Here is an 8,281-nt window from a genome sequence, read left to right as displayed (position 1 = left end):
AGTTTAATGGGGCCTAGGCGCTTTAAATGTGCACATACGCTTTCTGCCACCGGTGCTGACCGGCGCAGCTGCGCAGCTGTGCATCTGCCAGCCAACAAAAGAAAAAAAAAGCTGCGTTGGCAGCCGCCCGTGCGGAAGTTGCCTCTCTCTTTGCAGTGTCCTGCGAGGCGGTGGTATGGAAGCTGTGGGTAAGAAACGGCCCCAAGTGAGGTGTCTTCACTGCCCCCGGTGTGGAAGCCCCATACACCTGAGCCACGCCCCCGGGGCGGGTGGTCTGGAGGCTCCGTATTCAGGGGAAGACACCTTCAAGACGTCTTCCCCTGCCCATCTGTAACCCGCCCTAGTCCAACACTCAAACCACTACACCATGCTGGCACATACTAATACCAGGGACGTAGCTAGGATTTTAGGAAGGGGGGGTCCAGACTAAGTGCCACCATTATAATGGGGCTTGAGTGCGGCAGTGCAGCAGCACACACCATTCATTTTTCTAATGGAAGGGGGGGGAGTCCGGACCCCAAGAACCCCCCCCCCTTGGCTACATCCCTGCTAATACGATGATGATTGGTAATGACAATACTAATATCAGTGGTGCCCTTGAAAATACACATAGTAGCAATGTTATTTATATAGCACCAAACAATACTGTACCCACTGCAATTATTGAAAGCCCACACACATATGCACATGCAATCTTATGAAGAAATAAGAGGGGACACAAAAGTGTACATTTGATTATAGACTTCCTAGTCACCCTATCATCAACAGCCCTGCTGAGGTCCTGCAGACTCAGGGCAGTGCTATCCATCTGGAATGCGGGTTTCCTCTTTTCCTACTGTCTTCTATCTTGCCAAGCATTACTGTCTTTCCTAAATGAGCTTCATTTTCTCATGATACAGCCAAAGTATGATGGTCTCAGTTTAGCCGTCTTGGCTTCTAGAGAGAGTCCAGCCTTGATTTGTTCTAATACTCCTTCATTCTCTGGTTCATTCATTTATAGCAGTCCACAGTACCCACAAAATTCTTCTCCAGACAATATTTCAAATGAGTTAATTTTCGTCCTTGCTTTATTGTTAAATTTTCATAACCTTACACAGAAACTGGAAACACAAAGGCATGGACAATGCTAACTTTAATAGTCAAAATATATATCTTGATACTTCAGAATGCTGGCTAGTTCCTTCATAACTGCCCTTCCAAGTCCTATTTTTCTTTGGATTTCCTGACTGCAGTTTCCCTTCTCATTACTGACTCAGCCAAAGTATGGAAAATCTTGAACTATTTCAATGTCTTAATTGTCTACTTTAAAGTTATATAAATCAACTATGGTCATTAATTTTTTTTTTTAATGTTCAACTGTAGACTTGCATTTGCACTTTCTTCCTTGACTTTCTTCATAATCGTTCCAAGACCTTGTTATTTTCTACAAGTAGTATGGTGTCATCTGCATTTCCTAAATTGTTGATGTTTCTTCCCCCAATTCGCATGCCTCCTTCATCAGAGTCTAATCCTGCTTTTCAGATGACAGGTTCAGCCTACATGTTAAATGCAGCCCTGCCTGACCCTCTTGCTATTCCTCCATATTCTGTCTTAACAGTAAATTCATGTCCTGAGTACAAGTTACACATCAGGGCATTCAAATGTGCCACACTTTGGTTTTTTATTCTCTTCTGTGCTTAACTACTTCAGGAGTTTTATCTATCATCCACTTAAGCGTCTTCTGTTTTGGCTGCAGATAGCATATTTTTGTATTCCTCCCTGACAATGCCCCTGGCTTCAGTCTGTGTCAATTACTGCAGACTTAATAGTGCAAATCTATTTTTTTACATTATCTTTAAATTCTCCTGAGGTGTTCTTCAGGTTATATTTTGGCATGACAGTTGGATTAGTGTTCTTCTTTAGCTTTACTCTAATTTTTCATATTAGTAGCTCATGGTCTGTGCCACAACCTGCTCCTGGTCTTGTTTTTGCAGATAGAATGGAGCTTTTCCATCATCTGCTTCTAATGATGTAGTTATTTGATTTCTGTATTGGCCATCAGATTATGTTCATGTATAAAGTCACCTCTCTGATTGCTTGACGAATGCATGTGAGATGAACAATCTGTTGGTTTTGCAATATTCAATCAGTCACTCTCCTGCTTCACTTCTTGAACCTAGGCTAAATTTTCCTACAATCTTTGATTCTGTTCTGTTTCCTACTTTTGCATTTCAATCACCTCTGATTACCAACTTCCTCCAGGACTCCACCACAGAATCTTTCTATTTCTTCTTCTGTCTCTGTAGTTTGGGCATAAACTTGGATTATGGTTATACTGATGGATTTTCCCTGAAGTCTTATAGATACTCAGTCAAAGTCTATTCAATCAGATTTTGCATTATATCCTTTGACTGCTTTTACTACATCTCTCCTCACTATTAATGTCACCCTATTTCTTCTTGGGGTTTGCACTTCTTGAGCAAAACAGTGTAATTATCTGACTGAAAGTGTCCTATTTTTGTCCCCTTTAGCTCAGTCACTTCAAGTATTACAATGTTTATATGTTCAATTTCTTCCCGATTCATGCGTCTCACATGCCATGTCTCTATGATGTGTGTTCTGCAGCTTTTCTTTCACCTCTGAGCATATCAACAGATGAACATCCTTTAGGTTTCAGCCCAGTTGCATCATTAGCCACAGCAGTAATCATAGTTCTCTGCTGAACCCCAGTAGCTTGTTGAGTGCCATCTGACCTGGAAGCTTCCTCTTCTGCAATTATTTTTTGTTTTATTTTGAATTGACTCATCATGAGGTTTTCATGGTAAAAGACATTTAAAGGGGGTTTACTGTACCTCCTTCTGCATTGTACTAACAACCGTTAGTTATGGTCCCACTGCCGTTATCTCTGAGTGATCCTCTGCCAGTGTTACCCACCCTACACACACACTATTGCTGCTGCCCATTATGTTTGGCACATATAGTCTAGCTCCTTAGCAAAAGTCTGTCTGACATGAAAGAGCCTGCTGTTGTCAGTACAGCCTCTTAATTCACAAGAGCATGTATTCCTACCACCCTGGAAAAGTAGTGCAATTGTTGGGACATTTTATGTTAAGACATACTATTTGTTGTTGCTACTTGCCTTCGAGTCAATCTCAAATCATGGCAACCCTCTGTCCTCCACTGCTCTGCTTAATTCCTGCAACCCCATACCTGTGACCTCCTTAGAGTCCATCCATCTGGCATGTGGCCTTCCTCTCCACCTTTACCAGCATTACTGTCTTTTCCAATGATTCCTTCCTTCTCATGATGTGTCTGAAATACGACAGCCTCACTTTGGTCATCCTGGCTTCCAGGGAGGTTTCCAGCTTGATCTGCTCTAGGACCCATTTGTTTGTCCTTTTGGCTGTGCATGGGATCCTCAAACATACTATACTAAATTTAATATAAATTTTAGGTTAAGACATATTAAATCGTTAAAAACATTTTAAAGGGCTCATCCCAAACAAAAGGCCATGGGTTGCATTTAAGTCTTATTAAAATGAGAGGGGATTGAAATATTCACTACCAACTTTCCCCGCCGGTTTTAATGGGCTGCACAGCTGATCAAATGTTTAATCAGAAGTAATCTACAATGAAGTAGTAAGGCTTATATCCAATTAAGCACACACAGGAATACTACCTTAAGCAGCAGTTATTTTCCTCGGATGGGGACCAAAATATAGAATATAAATTAGAATGAACTCCCTTCTTACAGAATTGAAGCCATTCTTTGTGCAGACAATAATTATACAGATTAGATCTGTGAAAGCCAGGGAAAAGCTATACCATGATCTTTCACCACACATAACAGAACAATGGGAAAATTAATAACTAAATCTATTACTGATTGGAGACTGCACAATAAATCAGATGCCATTATAATGCTACATAGGTGCTCAGATTAAATTACATCCAGGCCTAAATCTGTTGTGAATCCCCAGCTAAAGAAGACACATTGAATCAATGGAAACTTTGGAAATCAACAGAGATATAAATTCCATTGATGCTACTGGGAATAACAATTGGATGGGAATAATAGTTGGATTTGGGATGCAGAGGCAACTGCAATTCTTCTTTAGGGGAGAACTTCACACGAGAAAGGAATGCAGAAACTCCATGTAAGGGTGAGATGCAGTCACACCAGAGAATTTGTCAACAAAAAAGAGCTATTAAAAACTGTTGTCAGGAAAGCAGGCTCAATGGCTTCTTCCTGTATCTTCCTCTCCTCTGGGTGCATCTACACTGTAGAAATAAAGCAGTTTGACACCATTTTAACTGCCCTGGCTCCATCCTACAGAATTTGGGGAGTTGTCATTTTGGGAGGCACCAGCACTCACTGGCAGAGAAGGCAAAAGACCTTGTAAAACTACATATCCCAGGATTCCATATGATGGAGCTACAGCACTTAAAGTGGTGTCAAAGTGCATTATTTCTACAGTGTAGATGCATCCTGTGTAAGGGATGAGGGACAACATACCCAGAAGGGATGATTCCAAGTTTCTGAACCCTTCAACCACCAGAACCGAAGAGGAAAGCACATGCATCCTTTCATATGTTTGTCATGCCTTTCCCTGTCAAAGATGGCCTATTGCTAAGACCACTAAAAGTTGCTACAGGAGGTTGTTTACGTTTGTATTTGTTTTATGTTTTCATTGTATTTGGTTTATGGATTTTATTGTAAACTACCTTGACTCCCATTCTGGGTAGAAATGAGGGATGTAGATTTAATAAATGAATAAAATAAACTGTGCATGCTAGACCCCATCTAGCCTTTCTTATTGTTCCCTACAGGAAGATATTGTGTGTCTGTATCAATGAGGGCAGAACCAAGTAAGAAAGATAAAATGCAGACAGGAAGAATAAGTTGGGGGCACAGCAAAAAGACACAGATAGAAGGAAAAACTGTCAAGAAGGGACAATGAGAGTCAAAGGAACACAGAGCAAAGATGGATAAGTTGGCGTGGTTGACTTTGCACAACCAAGTTGCATGAATACCCTACAATATAATACTTCCTTCTTTTTTGTTCCCTCTCAAAATCTTTTTTGCAAGATGCAAATCAGCAATACAGAGAAACATCATGCCCATTTAAGCAGCAGTGGGATATTCCAAGACTTCTTGAATCAGATTCAACTTTACTCCATCAGCCACAAAGTGTGTTACATTTGGCACCAGGGCATTCCTTTCACTGGCGCCGCCACTGAATAGAGATGTTATTCCGTCACGCTTATTTAAGCAGAAAGGGCATTATCATTCCTTCATACTGTAACAGCAGCTTGCCTAAGGTATAATAAGGTTCCAAGCGATATGCCAGAAAGCTTTGGGAAAATAAGTAATGAGTGGTTGCCCTGCTAAATACCACCATGACAAATTTGCTAAGTGTTCAGTGAGATAAAACACAGCACTTTAAATGCCCAACAAATCAATACAAAGCACCTAGTGGGTTATTTATTTTATAAGGAAGGGCAACCTTTTAAGGGTTATCCTTCTGACAATGAGACTTTTAGAATCTAAGCAATCCTTTTAATACACAAGGTTCATTTGACTATTTATGCAGTTCCTCTGAAATTATTGAAATCTCTACCGTGTGGCAACTGAGTCATCTGGACAAGTCATAGAAAACTTACTCAGGTACAAAGCATAGGATATTCAATAGTTGTATGACACTAGGAAGGAGCATTGTTGTTGTGTGCCTTCAAGTCGTTTCCGACTTACAGCGACCCTAAGGCAACCCTATCATGAGGTTTTCTTGGCAAGTTTTTTTCAGAGGAGATTTGCCATTGCCATCCTCTGAGGCTGAGAAAGTGTGACTTGCACAAGGTCACCCAGTGGGCTCCCATAGCTGAGCAGGGATTCGAACTCTTGTCTCCAGAGTCGTAGCCCAATGTTCAAACCTCTAGACCATGCTGACTCTCACAGCATTATTACATTCAATATGTGCAAGGTGACCAGATGCATAACTGCAAAAGAGGAAAAGGCACCACAAAATGTAGGACAGTCAAGAAAAAGTGTAGGACATTACCAAATAAAAGCTAAAAATACTCATATAAATGTAAATTTGTGCTTCTTAGTGATGCTCAAAATGGAGGACATTTTGGAATTCCTTCTGGACTGAAGGTTGAACTGTAGGATATGTCAAGGAAAATGAGGACATCTGGTCACCTTGAATATGTGAGAATTGCTGATGAATGTGAAACAGAAAGGATTATAGGATACATTGTGATAGCAGTTATCTGGTGAATATCCTGTTAAATATTACAGAAGCTTTTTCATACAGTTTCAGATGTGCTGTTATACACATGTGTGAATTCACACATGGGCCTGAAGTCTGTTTGGTAGTCTGAACTAGAGTAGATTCATTGAATCAATGGGACCGACATAGACTCACTTTTTTACAACTAATTCAGTGACTATGATCAGGTTAGGGCTAATCAGTCAGATTCAGGCAATGATCTGAGACTGGTCCATTGTAAGAGATCTTTGAACTTTGGCAGTAAGCGAGTCCTGACAGATTGGTCCCAGTGACTCACACTCAGGGTATGTGTGGGGGAGTATTGACCATATGGGAACTGAAATATACACAGTAATTGCATTGTGAGCAAGAAAATATTACTGTGGAAAATCTTAACTGCGAATCAATTAGCTTATAAGGAACAAGCTTACTGAGCAAAGAAAATAATTAGATGAACAAAATATAGTTGCACGGACAAGGCTTTATGAAAAGTGAGGAAAATGAACTCATAAAACCCATTGCAAGAGCAAGGGGGTTGTGAGGCTTTGAAAACAAGGCTGGGATTGCAAGGCCTAGCAAGGCTAGATTTCAGTTCTGGAAATTGCAGGACTCAGGGGTATGAAAATGTGGACTTCTGGGGTCTTCTGACAGGAACCTATTGAGATTACAATTATTCTTCAATGACAGAACTTTTACAAAAATGCAGGTAGATGTAGAGGGGGACTGGATTTCACCACGATTGTACCATGAATATTTCTCTGATGAAGTAATCTGATGCAGCAAATTTCAATCTTTCAACACCTTATCATAAAACGTCTCGCACTCCATGACACTAGATATATATTTGACAACCACAATTTCGAACAGGGATTTTCCAACCATTTTTGCAACATATCAAGACATATTTCTTGGAAACAAGACAAAAGTGACATTTAGATTAAAATGACAGGATGGTCTGAAATATGAAAAGAAAAAGAAATGGTAGTGTCCCATTTAAAATGGTATGCGTGGTCTGCCTGGATTTTAGGCCACAGGAGGAGGCAGGAGAAGGATTAAATGAAATCAACACACTCATCTTGCTTGCTTGCTACTTCCTACTCTGATTTGTGATCATTTACATCTTATCAATATTGGCTAGATTTGGAGAAACAGAAAGGGCTCAAAGCTTGAAGAGGGAAAGAAAAGAGAATCTGATTTTATTCACTGGAAAAGCAACAGAAGGAAAGGCTACTCCATCTGGTTTGGCTCCTGACTGCAAACTGATTTAAGGAGGGAATAAGGGTGCATCTACATGGCAGGATTAATGCAGTTTGACACTGCTTTAACTGCAATGGTTCAATGTCATGGAATCCTGGGATGTGTAGTTTTGTCAGTATTTAACCTTCTCTGTCATAGAGTTCTGGTACCACAATAAACTAAAAATCCCAGGATTCCATAGGATGGAGGCGTGGCAATTAAAGCGTCGTCAAACTGCATTAATTCTGCAGTGTGGCAACAGCCTTAGTCTTTTCCAGCATATATGAAAGAAAGGGGACTCTATGAGAAGTTGTTCTAATATGAAGGGAAAGGTTTTCCAAAAGACAGATTAAAGACACTTTTCCTTGGATTTCAACAGATCATTCCTGAAGAGATGGTGAGTTTAGAAACTTCACTAATTCTGCAAGAAGGGGCAGACTTTGCAAGGTTTTTTTCTTCCTGGTTTTCACTAAATGCTTTTGGGAAAAGCGGCAGGAGTGGCAAAAGAACAGGAATTCAAGCTGAGAAACAAGACAAATGCCAAAACAAGTATGGCTGGAATCTGGAGATTTTAGCAGCGTTTTCCAAAGGAGAGAATGCAAATCAAAAAGCAGGAGGAAAAAGAAAGTGAGGAAGGAAGCAATAGAAGTTGGAAAATCAACTCAGCACAAGGGCATCTTTGGAGCAGAGGTACTATTTGCCAGGTGTAGGAAAGGACATGGAAGTTTATCACATGGAGGTGGACAACTGCTAGTGGTTAGAGTGGTTACACCATCTCCTTCAAGACTTTGGTCCCA

Source organism: Sceloporus undulatus, chromosome 4 (genome assembly GCF_019175285.1).
Source record: "Sceloporus undulatus isolate JIND9_A2432 ecotype Alabama chromosome 4, SceUnd_v1.1, whole genome shotgun sequence".
In the NCBI taxonomy this organism is placed as follows: domain Eukaryota; kingdom Metazoa; phylum Chordata; class Lepidosauria; order Squamata; family Phrynosomatidae; genus Sceloporus; species Sceloporus undulatus.
Note: the sequence above shows the minus strand (reverse complement) of the source record.